This window comes from Cavia porcellus, unplaced genomic scaffold (assembly GCF_034190915.1).
Source record: "Cavia porcellus strain 051 isolate PalLab524CR breed Dunkin Hartley unplaced genomic scaffold, mCavPor4.1 scaffold_30, whole genome shotgun sequence".
NCBI classification, from domain to species: domain Eukaryota; kingdom Metazoa; phylum Chordata; class Mammalia; order Rodentia; family Caviidae; genus Cavia; species Cavia porcellus.
In genome coordinates, this window is record NW_026947513.1 from 35,564,678 (window position 1) to 35,585,695 (window position 21,018).

A 21,018-nucleotide genomic window follows, 5' to 3' on the forward strand; every position below is an offset into this window, starting at 1 on the left:
GCAACAAAGCCATTGACAGTTGCAAAGAAATATTTGTATCTCGGTATAGTTCTTAACAGTCCTGGAAGCATCTACTTTCTATATCTTTTGAAATCAGCCATCATGCAAGGTACTTACCGGGGACCACCAACAATCAAGCATTCTAGAATGCTTGAAGATTGCTTAGAATGAAGAATGAGTTGCTGCATGTAAAAAAAGAGTTACAAAAACACTAATTTGGTAGGCAGCATCAGGATGAAGCTATTACAACCTAGCAGAAAACCAGATCGTGTGTTTCAAACATCAATCACAGATCACAGGCCCCTTATGGGTCCAAGTTCTTCTCCCACAGGTTAGGAGCATGTTAAAGTGGTAAATGTTTTCGTCTCTAGGCTTTGGCAGTGGTCTGGTAGTCATAGATGAATAGAAAAATGTCATTGCTTTAAAAATGCTCAAGAAGAAGGTACTCAGGATATTACAGAAATGTTACCAGACCTAATCATAGTAGTGCTCAAGCCATAATTAATCCATATTATCTTGAATTCATACGCCATGATTTTAGACACTCTGTTATTATAGACCTTCCATAGTTAGCTAGAAAGTACTTTTTTAAATTCAAATTGTAAAGAGTTCTATGGGAAATACATTTGGATTATTTAAGAGAATAATTTCTGTTTACGGGCTAGATCATACATGTGTTTATAACCAAACAGATTTTTCTGAATACAAATGCATTTTATCCATTTGTCAAAACATGTGACCATGATTATATTTAGAAACTTTAAAGTATGTGGTTTAAACAAGTAGAATTACCTAAGTGTATTTATTTTAAAATCAACTTAGATTTTCACAATTCACTCAGAGTTTTTAAAAGCTTTAGGTAGTATGTCAGAGAAAATTTACCCGTGACATGCTTTTCTATAAGATATTATTCATGCAGTGCTCAACAATGAAAACAGGTGAAAAAGAAGAGATGGTGTAGAGGGCCTTCTCTATTACTTATGATCTTCCTAAAGGGACAAGAAAATCAAATTTTTTGAGCATCTGAGAGGCCTTGGACTCAAAGCCTTTGGTCTAACTTGTGTGCTCTGTATTGCAGCTTCCATGTGAAATTCAGAGCCAGGTTCACACTCCACAAAACACCAGAGCAACGAAAGCAACAAAATCCTCTTGACCACGTTTTCACTGTGGATTTAAGAAACAGAGGCACATATTACTTTGTATCAAGAAGCTCTGGTCAGGGCCAGGGATGTAGCTCAGTGCCACAGTGTCCACCTAGCAGCTATGAGGCCCTGAGTTCAATTTCTGCTACCAAAACAAACAAACAAACAAACAAGATTCTTGTCTTTTTAACTTTCTACCTCTTTAAAAGGAACTCTTCTGTATTCTGGCTCATGGACATCTTGTTAGCCATTTTTATCACAGCTGTATTTTAATCTTTGTTGTCTTCCTAGTGCTCACCCTCCTCTTCCTCCTCCTCCTCCTCCTCTTTCACCTCACTTTCTTTATTCTCCTGTTCCTCTTTTTCGTTCTCCTCCTTCTTCTTCAACCTCCTTTACATGAGGACAAGTAATGGTAGCTCAATGCTCTGTTTTTTCTTAATGAAACCTGCGGTTCCTCTGTGTGTGGTTTGAGTTGTTGTCCCCATTTGTTTCAAAAGTTTACTTCAGTTTGTCCCTAAAACTATTGTCTTAAAACAGTATGCGTTTAAAATGGAACTTCGTTGCTAAATCTGAAAAAATAATATATCCTCACGACTCAAACACTGGCATTTTACGGCAAGTTATTTCTTTAAATGCAGCCTTAATTTTCATGAAATAAATATTGAAGAGCAGCAACCTCAAATGTTATTGTGAAAATTTAGTGAAATAAAGAACATTAAGCCTAATTCAATTCTAGGATTTCATAAAGCTATTTCCTTTCTGCTAGTCTGCCTCTCTTACATTCCTCTCAAGCTATTAAAATCAATCTAAAAATTTTCTTATCCCTAAAATAAATATTACACAGTACTTCCAAGTATTTCTGATATTTTATTTTATTTTTTTCTTATTTATTTATTTATTTATTTATTTATTTATTTTTGGAACCGGAAATCAAACTCATGGCCTCGCACTTGCCAGGCAGGCACCATGCAACTCAGCTACATCTGCAGCTCAGATATCTGATATTTTAAAAATAAATTGTTGTTAACATCTTATTGTCTATTGGCTTTGACTCTAGCCTGTAAAATTGCTTGATTTCATAAAGTCATCTCTTCTCTTGGCAAAGAAACATGAAATTAGGAAAGCTTCTTCATTTTATTCACACCTTGTATAGCATTTTCAAATTCCTGTAAAAAGTATAATGACCTCAGAGACCCATTCCAAGTTAACTTTGTTAAACTGACCATGTACAATAATCATACTGTTTTGCTTGTGAACATCATGAGCTTCTTTTGTTCACCAATATAAGTTTTACTTAGACTAAGAAAATGTACTTGAGAAACATGATGTTAAAATTAAGCTTCATTATCATTCTTTATAATGCATTATCAGGCACAAGATATTTGCTGATTTGATTTGGGATTTTAGAAAATTGGTGCAGGTTATTACAATTAACACAATATTAATTATAATCAAAATAATTGCAACAGTCATTTATGTAAATTTACATGAAGTGATGGAATTTTAAAACTTTTATGCTTTAAATAATTGTGTTAGCATTTTTATTTGCCTTTATCCATATTACTAATACCTATCTCAAAGAAATCCACAGGTTATAGAGTCACTCAAGTTAACGATGTACATGAAACAGTAGGAAAAAGTAAATATAAAGATGTGTAAGCAATAATGTTCTATGAGTATGGTATGAATAACTAATACCATCTGCATGGAGTCATAGAACTATTCCCCTGACAGTCCAATTATCCCGAACTATTTTCTCCTTTCAAGCCATCATCACCCAGAGGCAAGAGATGAACAATAGAAGAACTTGAAAAAAGGAAAAGTGTTCAGTGTTTTCACTTAACAGAAAAAAATATGAAACAATTTGAGTCATAAAACATAAAGACTATGAAAAGTGGGTCAAATGGATCTTTATGGTATGGTGAATATTTGGGAAATTATGTATTCACCTTCAATATAAAAGAATAAATCTTAATTTACATTTATTTTGGGATCCCTCGATAGAATTTTGAAAGTTCAGTTTCAGTTTGCTAAATTCCAAAAAATTTATCATTATACCTCTATGCACGGGTGTGGACTCAATGACACGTTGGGATACCTGCTCATTTATATACACTCTTTCTTATTAGTGCAGGGCTATGCAATTAACACAATATTCAGTATTCCTTGAAAGAGCTACATGATCTAAGTATATGAGTGGATTTTATGCACTGGAAGGCAAATGATACATTATGTGTGAAGCAATCTTCTTTTTATTTTTTTTTAAAGTTATTTTAAAGTTAATAAAATCCAACAAAGCAAAACAGAATAAATCCTATCAAAACAAGGAAGTGAAACTGGTGCAGAATTTCAAATTTGGACAACAGGAAAACAACAATGGCTACCACAGTATATCTTGTTATATTCACTTTGTTGTCCATTCTGTCAGATATAGCACAGTCAAACTAAAACAAAACAGAATAAAATCAATCAAAAGAGAATATCAAATAAAGCAAACCAATTAGTTGGAACAAAACAGTGAGACCAATATTGGATTTTGAAAGCAAAACAGAAGGAAAACCCCCAATATTTGCTGCATTGTCTACTGTCATCCTCCCAAGAGATGCTCAGACTGCCAGATCCAGGCATGCAAATTAAACCAAACAATACAAGCACTCAGCTGCCCACTATAAGTCAGTTGCCACCAATCAACCTGTCCCCTGAACCAGCAGGCCACCAACAGGAGTGTGTGTGGGTGGGGTGGGGGGGTAGTTCTCAGCCCGTGTCACAGTAGGCTCACAGGAGGTGCCCTCTGACTTTTCTCTTCCTAGACCCCACATGACTTGAGAGGCTTAACAGAAAAGCTGGCTAGTTGGCTTGTTGGTCAGCTCCTCCCCATCCCGATATGGCTGATTCTTGGGAAGTGTTCTCTGATTTTTCTCTTTCTGGCCTCTCCATGGCTTGCTGAAGAAATGTCATTCTGAAGTTGATAATTATCAGATAGAAATCAGAAAGAAACCTCTATTTCCAAAGATTATGAATGGTAGTAATATTTCAGAAATTAAACAGTTTTGTTTTAGTGTTGTCCAGGTTTATGTCAGTGGCCCCCAAGCCTCATGCAATCAGTTATGGACTGGACCAAATCTAACGTTTGTGATTGGTTCACTGTCTAGAGCTCAGATTGATAGTGGAAGTGTTTCATCTTCCCACGAGTAGAGCCAGAATAGGATGTGTTGGTGGGAAGAAGGTGTATCTCTCTCTCTCTCTTGGTGGTCCGTGCCTTGTTGTTTGCAGCCAGCCATGAATGGCTGCCCTGCCATGCCACCCTGCCTTGGAGCCAGCAAAGTATGGACTGAAACCTCTAACAACTGTAAGAAATAAAAGTTTCCTTTCCTAGCTTTGGATGTCAGGTATTTTGTCTCAACAACAAGTAATAAGCAACTAAGACAAGTATGAGCCAATATGAAGTGTAAGAAATGAAAATAATACGTTTAGTAAACTGCAAATCTGATGCTATTGTTACTTCTGACTATTGTTCTCCAATATCTTCAGTCTGGAACTTATTCTGGTGAAAAATTCAATACAAGTGTCATACAAATCGTTATCACTGTATCATACATTTAAACTTTTGATGACAGGCCCAATTTCTGAAGTTTCAAAAGAAGTTATACTTATTTTTTCAGAGGAAAAAATTGTGCAAGATGGAATATAGTAAATTTTATGCATGCATCTGATCAGTTTTTGTAGACGCTTATTCAAGAAATTGTCACTTCAAGTAAAATAAAAAGCTTTTCTATCACTAGAGAAATTCCCTGCATATTTCCTTCCAGTTATATTTTTTTCCAAACATCTAGTATCCTACCTCATTTCACAACAAAATATTTCAACTCTAGGAAACTAAGGATTCTTAGATCATAATATTGTAACTCCTAACCCAGTTTCCAAAACTCTCTCAGGATCTCATCTATGAAACCTCACTTTCTGCCCTTAGGAAATTACTGTTTTGTTTTATCATTCTAAATTCATGTTGTACTTCAAAAGGTAAATAATACAACACATGTAGCCCTCAGGTAACACCCATTTCATGGTAAAATTTTGAAGTTTCCCATCTTTTCTCTGAAATTGTGATCTCAAAAAGCCTTTGCAACACATTAATAAGTTTTTAGGTGCTAAGTAAAACTTGATCCTAACTTACATTAAGGCAAGGTCAAAAGGATCCTAAAGCAAAAAACAAAGAAAAACAAAAATCCCAACAAACAAACAAACAAAAAACCAGCTGGTGGTTTATGTTCTATATCTGCATATACTACTTGAAGTGAACATGGCTGGTAATTCACTTGAACTAGGTGCAATGAAAGAAGATGAGCTCTTCATAAATATCAAAATCCAAATAGACATCCTTTAGAGGTGGGATAAACTTTGGGGATGGGCACGTCAGGAGGAAAGGAAGGGGGAGCGAGAATAAAAAGATTAAAGAGCAATGTGTATGTGAACAAATTGCCTATGAAGAATGCATTTATTATAAAATGAAACACACTGATATCAATAAATATGTAAATAAGAGGCAAAAATTGACACAAAATCAATAAATACATAAAATTTAAGCACAATATATTGTTTAACAAATATTTTGAAGCTTCTACATAGCCATTTGATTGATAGCTTAAACATGATTTCATCTGTGATGACATGTAACGATATCATGCACATCTGACAAGACAGTCATAGGTAATACAAATAGAAACCACCTATGTGCAGCACTCTTTTTTACCACCTATAACACAGAGCGCAATCATACCAAGCATTCCACCCACTTCACACATGTTCACCTAACTCCTCACAGGTAAATAGGGCCAGGCACTGCCTGTAACCAGTGGAGAGCACACAGAGGTGATTTTCCTTGCTTCCTGTCAACCATGTAAGGCCAGTGTGCAGCGCTGCAGGTCTCCCCTTCCCTGACATGCAAGCCACATTATACATGAGATCAATCTCCTCTGATCATATGGTATATGATGCACAGAGACCTTATCACAAACACAGATAGGCACACACTTTGTCAGTCTCTTATATAAGCGGTTTCATAAATGGATACAAGGTTTAGAGCTAGAGAATAACAGATCATTCTCTCATTCCTATATTTGTTCTATTAGTCATGCATTTTCTGTTTTAGTCTCTTTCCCAAAGATCCTTTTCTTTGACATTTTTCTTTATACTTACTGATAATTCTCTTTGGAGAATTTTGTTCTTTGGATTTTAGTATTATTGCTTCCTGCTATTATGTATCTTTGGTCCTACATCTTTTATCTGGTTTAAGCTTAGTGTACATATGTATATAACACTGTGCACACAATCACATTTATAATAGTACAGTGCTTTGCAAAGTATATATTAAAATATGCTTAAGTAGATAAATATTTAATTATTTCTTGCTGATAGTGCAGGCTCTAATTCAATGGTCTCTCTTTTTATTTGAAACTTCTTTCTCCAACAATGAGAAATATATTTCAATTATGCATAAAATATTTAAATATTTTTTATGCTAATATGCACATAAAATTATACCAGAGTTCCTACTACATATACTACAGAAAACAAATTTTACTTACTAGAATATATATTTTCTGAAATATACTATGTGTGCCAATGTAAGGAGTATATGAATTATCAAACGTCTGCCATGAAGATTGTTATACATTGATACTTGGAAAGAAAGACTAGTTTGTTTACTGATGCAAAGTATAGACAGGTTGATGACTTTTCTGATACATATATACCTCTACGGTTTCTTTTAAAATGATTAATAATATTGATTCATTGACTTATAAAAATATACATGGGTTACCATTTGCCCTTGCTCCATCATTGAAAACCATCATTACATTAAACTTACTATTAGTAAAAGAATTTAATTTGCTGACCATAAGTAAAATACAAACTACTTAGTTTATGTGTGTTCTTTCAAAATTATCCAACAATTTAATCAAGTTGTGAGAAAAGTAATTGCTCTAGATTGTAAAAACATTTCTAAGGGATAATAGCAACGTTTTATAATAAATGGCATGTCATTAATGTTTCCACTATTTCATTATACTAACATTTATTATGGCAAATTATTTTGATATTAAGAATGGGGGTGTGTGGCATAATATTTCCAATATGATAAGTGAATCATTTCCTCAGAAGATTCTATCTTATAAATACACCCCTCTAATTTTTGAAACAACTGTCATTCATCACATTTACATGCAATGAGAGGAAGAAATTAACATTAATTCAATTGTTTAATAGAATATTACAAATCCATTATATCTTCAGAATAACGATATTGGACACCAGAAAGCAGTGTTAATCAATCCTTCATTGTCAAATTAGTGTTCTGTTCCACAGCGAATTCTGAAGTTGTTTTTAAAAAGAGATTAAGACAAAAGAAGACAGAACAAAGGAGATTAGAACAGAACAATGTAAGCAGCACAGTACTTCACCACATGACAATCCGATATTTATAGTAGCTACTATAATATCTCTTTTTTTATTTCTTTAAATTTTATTTAAGGAGAAAAAAGAAAAAAAACAGAAAAAGGGTAGAAGTTATACAAATTTTCAGAAAAAATAAACAGTAGGAAATCACCAGTTAATAGATTACATATTGTCATCTTAGAAATAGTTGTTCAAGTTACAAAATTAAAGCATATAGAGTGAACATTCAAACAATGAGACTGCAAATAGTTCTGTATTTGATCCAATAAAAGTAATATGGTTACCTATCTTATACACTTAAATATACATGCAGTTATGTCCTTTAGAGCACTTTCTTTTCCTCTCTTTTGTACAATGACAATCATACATTTTGGGCTTTATTACTCCCACTATTCTTACCACTTTTTTTTTTTTTTTGAAGAGAGTAAAACCAAATGTGACATAACAGGATGGAGTCAGTCAAATCAAAATGATGGACATAATACATAATGTAAAAACAAAATACAAGGTGATCAACAATGGTTACCATAATGCCTCTTGCTATCTAAAAAAGAATTGCCTATATCATCAGTTATAATAAAATTGAACAAAACAGTAAAGAATAAAACCAATAAAGCCACAAAATAAAGTAGGCAACTAGAATGGCCATCATAAAAAATGAATCTTATTGTCTTCACAGTTGCCTATACTTTCCAACTTGGTACTATCAAGCAAAGCAGAATAGAAAAAAACCAGTCAAAACAAGATGGTGAGAGCAATACAGGGTTTCAAATCAAGTTAATAGGAAACCAAAGTGGGTTACTATAATATATCCTGCTATTTTTTATTTTTCCCTTAATTAAAAGGATAATAATAAAAAAGGAGTTTGAGATAAAAGAGGGCATAACAACAAAACAGCGCAGATCAAAACATAACCATTTAAGCAAAATAGTGTTTCATCAAAGATAATCCCAACATAAAATAGTTGCAATAGTGTCTCTTTCCTTGAAATCTTTGAGTATAACTTCATACACTGTAGCATCAAACACATCAAGACAATGTAAAACCGTTCAAGAGAATGCCAGTATTACAGGGTATTTAGAGTCAACTAACAGAAAATGAACAATGGTTTCTGTATAATCTCCTTGTCTATAAATTTTTTTGTTTACATTATCACATATAATAAAATCCAGTAAGATAGAATATGTTAAGACCAATGGAGACAGAAGAACAAAAGCTTGATGGGACTTTAAAACAAGATGATATTAAATCAGCACTGCCTATTATGATGTCTTGTTTTCTCCAAAATAGCTGTTCATATTATTTCTTTGAAACAGTTGAGCATACCTTCACATACAATAGGATCAAGCATAACAAAATAGCATAAAACCATTCAAGTGAATGGAAGCATTACAGGGCATTCAGAACCAAATGACAGAAAGAACAGTGGCTACTACATTATCTCTTATTCTATAAAAAATTTGTTTATACTATCACACATATTAAAATCAAATAAAATACAAGATGTTAGAACCAATGGAAACAGAGGACAAAAGCATGGTAGGACTTCAAAGCAAGATGATATTAAATCAGCAATGCTTACCATAATGTCTTGTTTTCTTCAAAATATCTGCTCATTTCATCACAGATAATAAAGTCAAACAGAATAAAAGCATTCCAACTAATGAATGAATACATGATAATGCTTCAAAGCAATGTAATGGGGAATCATGATTACCATAAAATCTTATGCACTCTTACCATTTCTTACACTAGGGAAATTCGGTATTTATACATGTGAGCTTCATTTATTTCGCTTAAGACTATGGTCTCAAGTTGAGTCCATTATTTATAAATATCTCAATGTGATCATTCTTTATAGCTGAGTAATACTCTATTGTATAAAAATATTACAATTTTTTTTATCCATTCTTCAGTTGATAGGCACTAAGGTTGTTTCCAAAATTTGGCTATTACAAATTGTGCTGCTATAAACATGGATGCACATATATCACTGTGGTATGATGTTTTCAGTTCCTCTGGGAATATGCCTAGAAGTGGAATAGCAGGGTCATATGGGATTTCCAATCCCAGGTTTTTGAGAAATCTTCAGACTGACCTCCACAGTGGTTGCACCAGTCTACACTCCCACCAACAGTACAGGAGAGTTTGTTTTTCCCTGCAGCCTCTCCAGCATTTGTTGTTTGGAGTTTTCTTAATCTTAGCCATTCTTTCTGGAGTGAAATGGAATCTCAGTGTTGTTTTAATTTGCATTTCTCTAATGACTAATGATGATGAACATTTTTTCATGTATTTATTTGTCATTTGTATTTCTTCATCTGAGAAGTGTGTATTCATCTCAGATGCCCATTTATGGATTGGGTCTTTGAATTTTGGGGTCTGATTTTTTAATTCTTTATATTTTTTAGACAGAAGTCCTTTGTCTGAGAGACAGTTCAGAAAGATTTTCCCACTTTGTGGGTTTTATTTTCACTATGCTGGAGATTTCTTTTGACATGCAGAAACTTTAATAATACATGATCCCAGTTACTGAATCTGAGAAGTATTTCCAGTGCAGTTTGATTCCTGTTCATGAATTCTCTACCCTCCCCATGTCTTCAATATTTTTGCTTAATTTGTCTTCCAACACACTAAGTATTTCTATTTTAACATTCAGATCTTTGATCCATTTAAATTTTAATTTAGTACATGGTGATAGGCATGGGTCTAATTTTAGTTTTCAGCATATGAAGAGTCAATTTTTCAAGCAACATTTATTAATAAGACTGTTATCCTTCTAGTGAATGTATTTAACTCCTTTATCAAAGGTAAGGTAGTTGAGTGTGTTTATAGTTGGGGTTATATCTTCTAGTATCTTCCACTAATCTTCAGATCTGCTTTTATTACAGTACCATGTTGATTTTATTATAGTAGCATTGTAGTATACAACTTCAAGTCAGGGATTGTGATGCCTCCTGCATTACCTTTGCTATTCTAGGTATCTTCTGGTTCCAGTTTAATTTTAGGGGTGATTTCCCAAGAACTATGAGGTATGTTGATGCTATTTTCATTGGGATTGCATTGAATCTGTATAACAGTTTGGGAGAATGCCCATTTTCACAATATTTTTTCTTCCTTTCCATGAACAAGGGATGTCTTTCCATTTTCTGTGATACCTTTTTATTTCTGTTTTCAGAGTATTATAATTTCCCCTGTGTAGATCTTTTACTTCTTTCATTAGATTACTTTCTAAGTATTTCATTTTTTGAATCCTAGTATGAAGGCTGAGCTTGTCTTATTTCTCTATCTGTGATTTTGTTGTTAGTGTATAGGAATGCTATTGATTTTTGAGTACTGACTTTGTATTGAGCTACATTGCTGAATTTATTTATTATATCTAGGAGTCTTTCAATGGAGTTTTGGGGGTCCTCTATGTACAGTATCATGTTATCTTCAAATAATGATAATTTAACTTCCTCTTTTCCTATATTTCCTCCTTTCATTTCTCTCTTGTCTAATTGCTTTGTGTAGCATTTCCCATACTATGTTGAATGGGAGCAGTTACAAGGGATATCTTTTTCTCATGCCTGATTTTAAGTTAAGGCCTTAAGTTTTTGACCATTTAATATGATGCTGGCTGTTGGTTTGTTGTAAATGGCCTTTATCATACTGAGGTTAAGACGATCTATTCCAATTTTCTGTAAGTTACTTATCATGAGCGAGTGTTGGACCTTATCAAAAATTTTTCTGCATCCATAGAAATGATCATGTACTTCTTACTTTTGGCTGTATTGATATGGTGGACTACATTTATTGATTTACATATGTTGAACCATCCCTGCATGCCTGGGATGAATCCGACTTGGTCATGGTGTATAAACTTCTTGATGATTTGCTGCATCTTGTTTGTCAATATTTTTAATGAGGATTTTTGCTTCTATGCTCATTAGGGAGATTAGCCTATAGATCTCTTTTTTAGTTGGGTCTTTCTCAGGTTTTGATACTAGAGTAACATTTGCTTCCAGGAATTACTTAGAAAGAACTGCTTCCCTTTTGACTTCATCAAAAAGTGTGGGGAGTGTTGGCATTAAGCATTCTTTGAATTTCTTGTAGAATTCCACAGTGAACACATCTGGACCTGGGCTTTTCTTTGTTGGTAAGGGTTTAATTATATTCACAGTTTTATTAATGGAATTTGGGTTATTCTTCAGATTTGCATCTTGACCAAGCTTTGGTACTTCATATGTTGCTTGGAATCTCTCCACTTTTTTCTGTGTTATCGAAACTATGAGAGTAGAGGTTTTTGAAAAAAGGTGTTGATGATATTCTGTATTTTCACAGACTTTGTACTGATATCACCTTTTTAATTCCTTATTGCATGAATTTGAGCTTTTTTCTTTTTTGTTTTTAAAGTAAGGTTATCTAGGGGCTTATGGATTTTATTTATTTTTTTTTCAAAGAACCAACACTTTTAGTGAGCATCACAGGTTCCAGAGGCCCTGCAGCCTGCAGTAAGTGGTCAGGGCACTCTGCCCCAAGCCCTGACTGTTCGGGACCCTCCAGGCTTCCAGGTGCAGTGAAGTGCATAAGTGGGTTGGAGGCATCTACATCCGCCTCCCCATTCTGGCTGCACTTGGAGAACTGTGGAGCTTCCAGCAAGCAGGCGTGCGTGTCCCTGGAGACCAGCTTATCTGGAAGTATGGAGTTCTAAATAGGCAGAAGAGGGCCATTGGTTCTAGAGGCCCAGTGACTTGGGGGAACTGGGTGCCAGAGTCCCAGGAGCTGCGAACATAGAAGTGAATTTCCAACAGACCGTGAGGAAGGTTTCAAATAACACTTGAAACACAGTAATATAGGAAAATGACCAAACGAAAGACCAAATTACAATCTCAAATTTCCAGCCCATCTCAAGAAACCCTAGGAGCAATGTATATAGAAGAAAATATATGCCATTCACCTCAAATATAGGACATAATAGCTACTGAAATTAACAAGCAACTCCACGAAGCTTTAAAGGAATTCAAACTCGAAATAATCTCCCAGGTAAAAAAAAAGAAATGATAAAAGAAATGAAACAGATTGTGAATATATCTAAAGAAAACACAGTTAAAATTTGGAGGAACTAAACAAAAAGATAGAATCCCTAGATGAGCAATATAAGAAACAAACAGAATACATAATGCAGGTGCACAGAGATATACAGGAAATAAAAAACTCCACTGAAAGTTGTAAAAGCCACCTAAATGAAAGTGAAGATAGAATTTCAGACCTTGAAGACAGGATTGCAGCTAGTGAATAGGAAAGGAAAGATCTTTTAAAAATAACAGGGAATCAGGAAATAACAATTCAACAACTGCAAGATGATGCAAAGAAAAATAACATAAGATTGATAGGGATTAATGAAAAAGAAGGAGACAACATAAAGGATGTCAAGAGTATATTTAGAGAAGTAATAGCTGAAAATTTTCCAAGCATGAGATCAGAAACCGAAATCAGGATCAGTGAAGCATATAGAACTCCAAATAGTCATAACCAAAATAAAACTACACCCAGACATATAATAATCACCATCCCAGAAATCCAACACAGAGATAGATTATTAAAAGCTGTCAGAGAGAAAAGACAGATCACTTATAAAGGAAAACCTATCAGAATCACAGCAGACTTCTCAGCACAAACAATAAAGTCAAGAAGAGCATGTAGTGAAGTATTTCAGATCCTGAAGCAAAAGGATTTCCAACCTAGACTGATGTACCCTGCAAAATTATCATTCAAAATTGATGGTGAAATACAATACTTCCATGACAAAGAACAGCTGAAGAACTTCATGAACACCAAGCCAACCCTGCAAAAAATATTGAAGGATAGTTTAGATACACAAAGGAAAAAAAAAAACACTAAGCAAAGCAGATAATTAAACAGAACAGAAAGATAAAGATGCAACAGCAGAGAGATAACATTTCAACAATAAACTAGAATTTAGCAGTTATAACCATTAATGTAAATGGTCTCAATGCACCAATAAAAGAAACCGACTAGCAGAATGGATCAAGAAACAAAATCCAACCATATGCTGTTTATAGGAAACCCATCTAAGCCAGAAGGATTCTCACAGACTGAACGTCAAAGGATGGAAAACAATACTTCATGCAGCAAGAATCCAAAAAAAAAGCAGGAGTAGCCATTTGTTTGCAAACAATGTTTGCAAGAACTTTAAACCAACAATGACCATAAAGGACAAAGAAGTTCAAAACATATTCGCTAGGGGAAAACTCCAAGAGAAAGAGATAACTATCTTAAAAATATATGCACCAAACTCCAGAGCACCCAGTTATATAAAACAACTATTAACAGAAATGAAAACTCAAATTATCAGTAACACAATTGTAACAGGAGACCTTAATATGCCATTAACACCAAGGGACAGATCAACCAGACAGAAAATGAGCAAAGAAATAACAGAAGTGAATCACAAATGCGAACAAATGGATTTGATAGTCATATACAGAATGTTCCACCCCACAACATCAGAATACACATTCTTCTCAGCAGTACATGGATCATTCTCTAAAATGGACCACATATTAGCTCACAGAACATATTTAAACAAATGCAAACGAGTTGAAATCATCCCTTGCATGTTATCGGATCATAGCGCCCTGAAATTAGAAATTAATGATAAAAGATACTGCAAAAATCCCGCAAACACATGGAAACTGAATAACACACTCTTGAGTAATCAGGGGGTCACAGAAGAAATTAAAGAAGAAATTAAACAATACCTACAAGAAAATGAAAATGCAGATACAACTTACCAGAATCTGTGGGATAAAATGAAAGCCGTCCTCAGAGGAAAATATATTGCACTGAGTTCCCACATCAGGAAAACAGAACGATTACAAATAAATAACCTGATGCTCCACCTCAAGCAGCTAGAAAAAGAAGGGCAAGTCAAGCCCAAAGCCAAAAGAAGAGAGAAAATTATAAATATCAGAGCAGAAATCAATGAAATAGAGACTAAGAAAACAACCCAAAGAATCAATGAATCAAAGAGTTGGTTCTTTGAAAGAATAAATAAAATCGATAAGCCACTAGCCAACCTTATTTTAAAAAGGGAAGAAAAAGCTCAAATTCATGCAATAAGAAATGAAAAAGGTGAAATCACTGCAGACTCTACAGAAATTCAGAAGATCATCAACACCTATTTCGAAAACCTCTACTCTCCAAGGTTTGATAACACAGAAGAAATAGACAGATTCTTAGAAACATATGAAGTACCAAAGCTAGATTAAGAGGATGCAAAACTGCTGAATAAAGCAATCTCTATTAATGAAATTGAAAATGTATTTAAGTCCTTACCTACAAAGAAGAGCCCAGGCCCAGATGGATTCACTGCAGAATTCTACAAGAAATACAAAGAAGACCTAATGCCAACACTCCTCAAACTATTCAAAGAAATTGAAAGGGAAGTAATCCTTCTCAAGTCATTCCTGGAAGCAAATATTACTCTAGTATCAAAACCTGAGAGAGACCCAACTAAAAAAGAGAACTATAGACTGATCTCCCTAATGAACACAGATGCAAAAATCCTCAATAAAATATTGGCAAATAGGATCCAGCAAATCATCAAGAAGATTATACACCATGACCAAGTGGGATTCATCCCAGGAATGCAAGGATGGTTCAACATACGTGAATCAATAAATGTAATCCACCATATCAATAAAGCCAAAAATAAGAATCACATGATAATTTCTATAGATGCAGAAAAAGTTTTCAATAAGGTCCAAGATTCATTCACGATAAGAACTTTACAGAAAATTAGAATAGATGATCTTTACCTCAATATAATAAAGGCCACTTATGACAAACAGACAGCTAGCATCATACTAAATGGTCAAAAATTGAAAGCCTTTACTATAAAATCAGGCACACGATGAGGATGTCCTTTATCACCACTCCTATTTAATATAGTACTGGAAGTACTAGCCAGAGCAATTAGAAAAGAAAGAGAGAAATAAAAGGGGTAAAGATAGGAAAAGAAGAAGTTAAATTATCATTGTTTGCAGATGACATGATACTCTACATAGAAGACCCCCTAAACTCCATTCAAAGACTCTTAGATATAATAAATAAATTCAGTAATGTAGCTGGATACAAAATCAATACTCAGAAATCAATAGCAATCCTATACATTAACAACAAAATCACAGAGAGGAAAGTAAGTGAAACCGCACTCTTCACACTACCAAGCAAAAATGAAATATTTAGGAATTACTCTTACGAAAGAAGTGAAAGACCTATAAAGGGAAAATTATAATACACGGAAAAAAGAAATTGAAGATGATCTCAGAAAATGGAAAGACATCCCTTGCTCATGGACAGGAAGAACAAACATTGTCAAAATGGCCATTCTCCAAAAACTGTTATACAGATTCAATGCAATCCCAATAAAAATACCATCATCATACCTTATAAATCTAGAGAAATCACTCCTAAAATTCATCTGGAACCAGAAGAGACCTAGAATAGCAAAGGCAATTCTAAGCAGCAAAGGCAAGGCAGGAGGTATCACAATCCCTGACCTGAAGTTATACTACAAAGCAACAGTAGTAAAATCAACATGGTACTGGAATCAAAACAGAGATGAAGATCAATGGAATATATTAGAAGATACAACCACAATCACAAACACACTCAGCCACCTTATCTTTGATAAAAGAGCCAGCGGGTTCACTGGACAATGACAGTCTCTTTAATAAATGGTGCTGGAAAACCTGGCTCTCCATTTGCCAAAAACTAAAGCTAGAACCATGCTTATCACCGTGTACTAAATTAAAATCTAAATGGGTCAAAGATATGAATATTAAGACAGAAACACTAAACCTATTGGAAGACATATTGGGTAGAAACCTTGAAGACATAGGGGTAGGTAGAGAATTCATGAACAGGACTCAAACCGCAGGGGAAATACTTCCCAGAATCAATAACTGGGACCACTTCTTATTAAAAAGTTTCTGCATGTCAAAAAGAAATCTCCAGCATAGTGAAAAGAAAACCCACAAACTGGGAAAAGATTTTAGTGAACTCCCTCCCAGAAAAGGGACTCTTGTCTAAAACATATAAAAAATTTTAAAAATTCAGACCCCCAAAATTCAAAGATACAATCCAAAAATGGGCATCTGAGATGAATACACACTTCTCAGATGAAGAAATACAAATGGCAAATAAATACATAAAAAAAAATGTTCATCACCATTGGTCGTTAGAGAAATGCAAATTAAAACCACACTGAGATTCCAACTCACTCCTGATAGAATGGCCCGGATCAAGAAAACCAACAACAAATGCTGGAGAGGCTGTGGGGAAAAAGGAACTCTCCTCCACTGTTGGTGGGAGTGTAGACTGGTGCAACCTTTGTGGAGGTCAGTCTGGAGATTTCTCAAAAATCTGGGATTGTAAGTCCCAATTGTCCCAGCTATTCCACTGCTAGGCATATTCCCAGAAGAACTGAAGGCATCATACCTCAGTGATATATGTGCACCTATGTTTATAGCAGCACAATTTATAATCGGCAGATCTTGGAAACAACCCAAGTGTCCATCAACTGAGGAATGGATAAAAAAGTTGTGGTACTTCTATACAATAGAGTATTACTCAACTATAAAGAAAGATCACATTGAGATATATCAATAAATGGGCACAGCTTGAGACCATACTCATAAGTGAAATAAATCAATCTCGCATGTGTGAATACCAAATAGTTTCCCTAATGTAAGTAATGATTCAAATATATAAAAGTATGTGGTAATCGTGAATCCCCATTATGTGGCCTTGAAGCCTTATAAAGTTTTCACTTATTAATTGGAAAGGCTTTATTCTGGGCTTCTTGATATGGAAATATTTGAAGCTATAGTATATGAATTTATATTCAAATATTTTAAGGAAAAAGGCACTATGGTAACTACTTTTAAGTCGGGTTATTTGGTGGTGAAGCACTAAGTTGCTGAAACAGTCATGCTTTGACCTGTATTGTTATGTTGTTATATCCTCTTTTATCTCAATCTCTCCCTTATTCATTAAAAAAATAGTTTTATAGTTTTTATGGTTTTTTTAATTAAGGGGAAAATTTTAAAAATTAGCAGGATATATTAGAGTAACTTTTTTTTATTTCCTATTAATTTGATTTGAAGTCCTGTAATACTCCCACTATCTCATTTTGACTGATTAGACTCTGTTCCATTCTGTATATGATAGTATCAAGTTTGAGGGTATAGCCAACTACTTTGAAGGCAATAAGATTCACTAAGATGCCCATTCTGGTTTGACTATTATCTCCTTTGGAAGTCCTGTAATGTTTACAATGTTTAAGTTTTATTTGTCTTGTGTTCTACTGTTTTGTTCAACTTTATAATACCTAATGAGATAGACAATTCTTTTTAAGGAAGCAAGAGGCATTATGGTAACCATTGTTGATAACCTTGTACTCTGTTTTTACATCATGTGCTATGTCTATCTTTGGTTTTGACTGACATCTTTGTTTTGCCATATTTGTCTTTATTCTCTTCCAAAAAAAGTAATAAGGACTAAGGAGTAATAAAACCCAAAATGTGTAAAAAAGAGAAGGAAAAAAAGATCTCTAAAGGATACAACAGCAAGTGTGTTTAGGGGTGTTAAATAGATGACCATATTAATGTTTTTGGTTGGATCATTGAACACAACTGTTTGCAGTCTCACTGTTTGAATGCCCACTTTGTATTCTTTGATACTATGATTTGAGCAACTATTTCTAAGATGATAATATGTAATCTATTAACCGGTGATGTCTTACTGGTTTTTTTTTTTTTTTTTTTTTTTTTTGTGTGTGTGTTGTGTGTGTGTGTGTGTGTGTGTGTGTGTGTGTGTGTGTGTAGTTCTGTATTACTTGAACCCTTACACCGCTTTGTTTTGTTTCGTGTTTTTCTCTTTTTCCTTTTAAATAAAATTTAAAAAAAGAACCAATTCTGATTCATTGATTCTTTGGATTGTTTTCTTAGTGTCTATTGCATTAGTTTCAGCTCTGATTTTTATAATTTCTTCCCTTCTTTTGGCTTTAGGCTTAATTTACTCTTCTTTTTCTAGATGTTTGAGGTTAGCATGAAGTTGCTTATTTGTTTTCATTCTATTTTCCTGATTTCAGAACTCAGTGAAATAAATTTTTCTCTGGGGACCACTTTCACTGCATCCCACATATTGTGGTAAGTTGTATTTGTATTGTCATTTGTTATTGATATTGTTTAATTTCTTTCTCCTGTGACACACTGATTTCTCAAGTGTGTATTACTCATTTTCTATGTGTTTGTGTGGTTTTTGAAGTTTCTTTTATTACTAATATCTATTTTCATGGTGCTATGATCTGATAACCTGCATGGGATAATTTCAGTTCTTACTTAAGTGTGTTCTGTGGGCTAGAATATGTTTTAGTTTAGATAATGACCCATGTACTGCTGAGAAGAATATCGATTCTGATGTTCTTGGAAGGAACACTCTGTTTATCTATTAAGTCCGTTTTTTTTTTAAACAGGTGTTATTCAGTTCTGTTATTTCTTTGCTGATTTTCTATCTGGTTGAGTTGTCCCTTGAGGTCAATAGTGAGTTAAGATCTCCTGTTATAATTGTGTTATTGCTTATTTAATTTTTCATTTCTGTTATTTTTTTTGTGTGTATCTGAGTGCTCTAGAATTTGGTGCATATATATTTAAGATTGTTATTGCATCGTCTTTAATTTTTCCCCTAAATAGTATGTAGTGACTTTCTTTATCTCTACAGATCATTTTTGGTTTGAAGTTCACATTGTCTGCAAACAGAAAAGCTACCCATGTTTTTTTTTGGGGGGGGTTCCTGTTGCATGAATATCACTTTCTATCCTTTGACTTTCAGTCTGTGAGTTTCCTTTTGGGTTAGATGTGTTTCTTGTAGATAGCATATGGTTGGATGTTGGTTCTTGATCCATTCTGCCAGTCTGTTTCTTTTAATTGGTGAATTGAGACCATTTACATTAATGGATATAACTGTTATATATCAGTTTATTGTTAATATGTTATCTTTTTGCTGTTTCATCTTTATCTTTCCATTATGTTTAATTTTCTGCCTTGCATGGAGTTTTTTTTTTTCCTATGTGCATTTAGAATGCCTTTCAATATTCTTTGCAGGGTGGGTTTCATGATCATGAAGTTCTTCAGCTGTTCTTTGCCATGGATGTATCTTATTTCTCCATCCATTTTGAAAGACAGTTTCTCAGGATACATTAATCTAGGTTGAAAATCATTTTCTTTTAGATCTGAAGTTCTTCACTCCACGCTCTTCTTGCTTTCATTGTTTGTGTTGAGAAGTCTGCTGTAATTCTGATAGGCTTTCCTTTATAGGTGATCTGTCTCTTCTCTGTAGGAGATTTTAACAGTGTGATTTTATGTTGGATTTCTGGTATGTTTATTATATATCTGCATGCAGTTTTATTTTGGTTATGGCTATTTACAGTCCTATAGGCTTCACTGATCCATGTGTCAGTTTCCATTCTCATGTTTGGGAAACTTTCAGCTATTAATGCTGTAAATAACCTCTTGATAATCATTTGTGTTATCCCCTTCTTTGTAATTTATCTCTGTCAATCTTATATTTTCTTTGAATCATCTTGCAGCTGTTGAACTGTTATTTCCTTATTCTTTGTTATTTTTACAAGATCTTTCCTTTCCTGTTCACCACCTGCAGTCTTGTCTTTGAGATCTGAACTTCTAACTTTACTTTCATTGAGGTGATCTTGACAACTTTCTATGGAATTTTTGATTTCCTGTGTATCTTTTTGAATCTGCTTCATGTATTCTATTTGTTTCTTATATTGTTCATCCTGGGATTGTATCTTTTTGCTTTGTTCCTCTAATTTTTTAGCTGTGTCTTGTTTAGATGTGTTGGCATTTCTTTCATTACTTTTATCATTTTTTCTTTTATCTGGGAGATTATTTTTAATTTGAGTTCTTTTAAAGCTTCTTGGATTTGCTTCTTTATTTAAGTTGCTATTATTTCAGGTGTTTCAGGTCTATTGCATATATTTTTCTATGTACAAGCTCCTAGACTTTCCTGAGACAGACTGCAGTTTGAGATTGCATTTTGGTCTCTTTGTCTTGTCATTTTCTTATATCTCTGTTTTGAGTGATGTTTCAAAGCTTTCTGTGGGTGTGTTGGAAATCACCTCCTATGGCCTCTGCTCCTGAAGAGGGCATAGGAGTGAATGGAGTTTGCTGAGTATTGTCCAGTCAGGCCCATAGGACCTCCTGTGCTACCTTAAGTGATCCAGGAAGCTGTGAGGGCTCTTAACCACTGTGGGTGATGGTCCAAATCTCTCCCTGGGCTATCACCAATGCCCTGGAACTCATCTCACCTGCCCTCAGCTGCCCTGTTTGAAGAA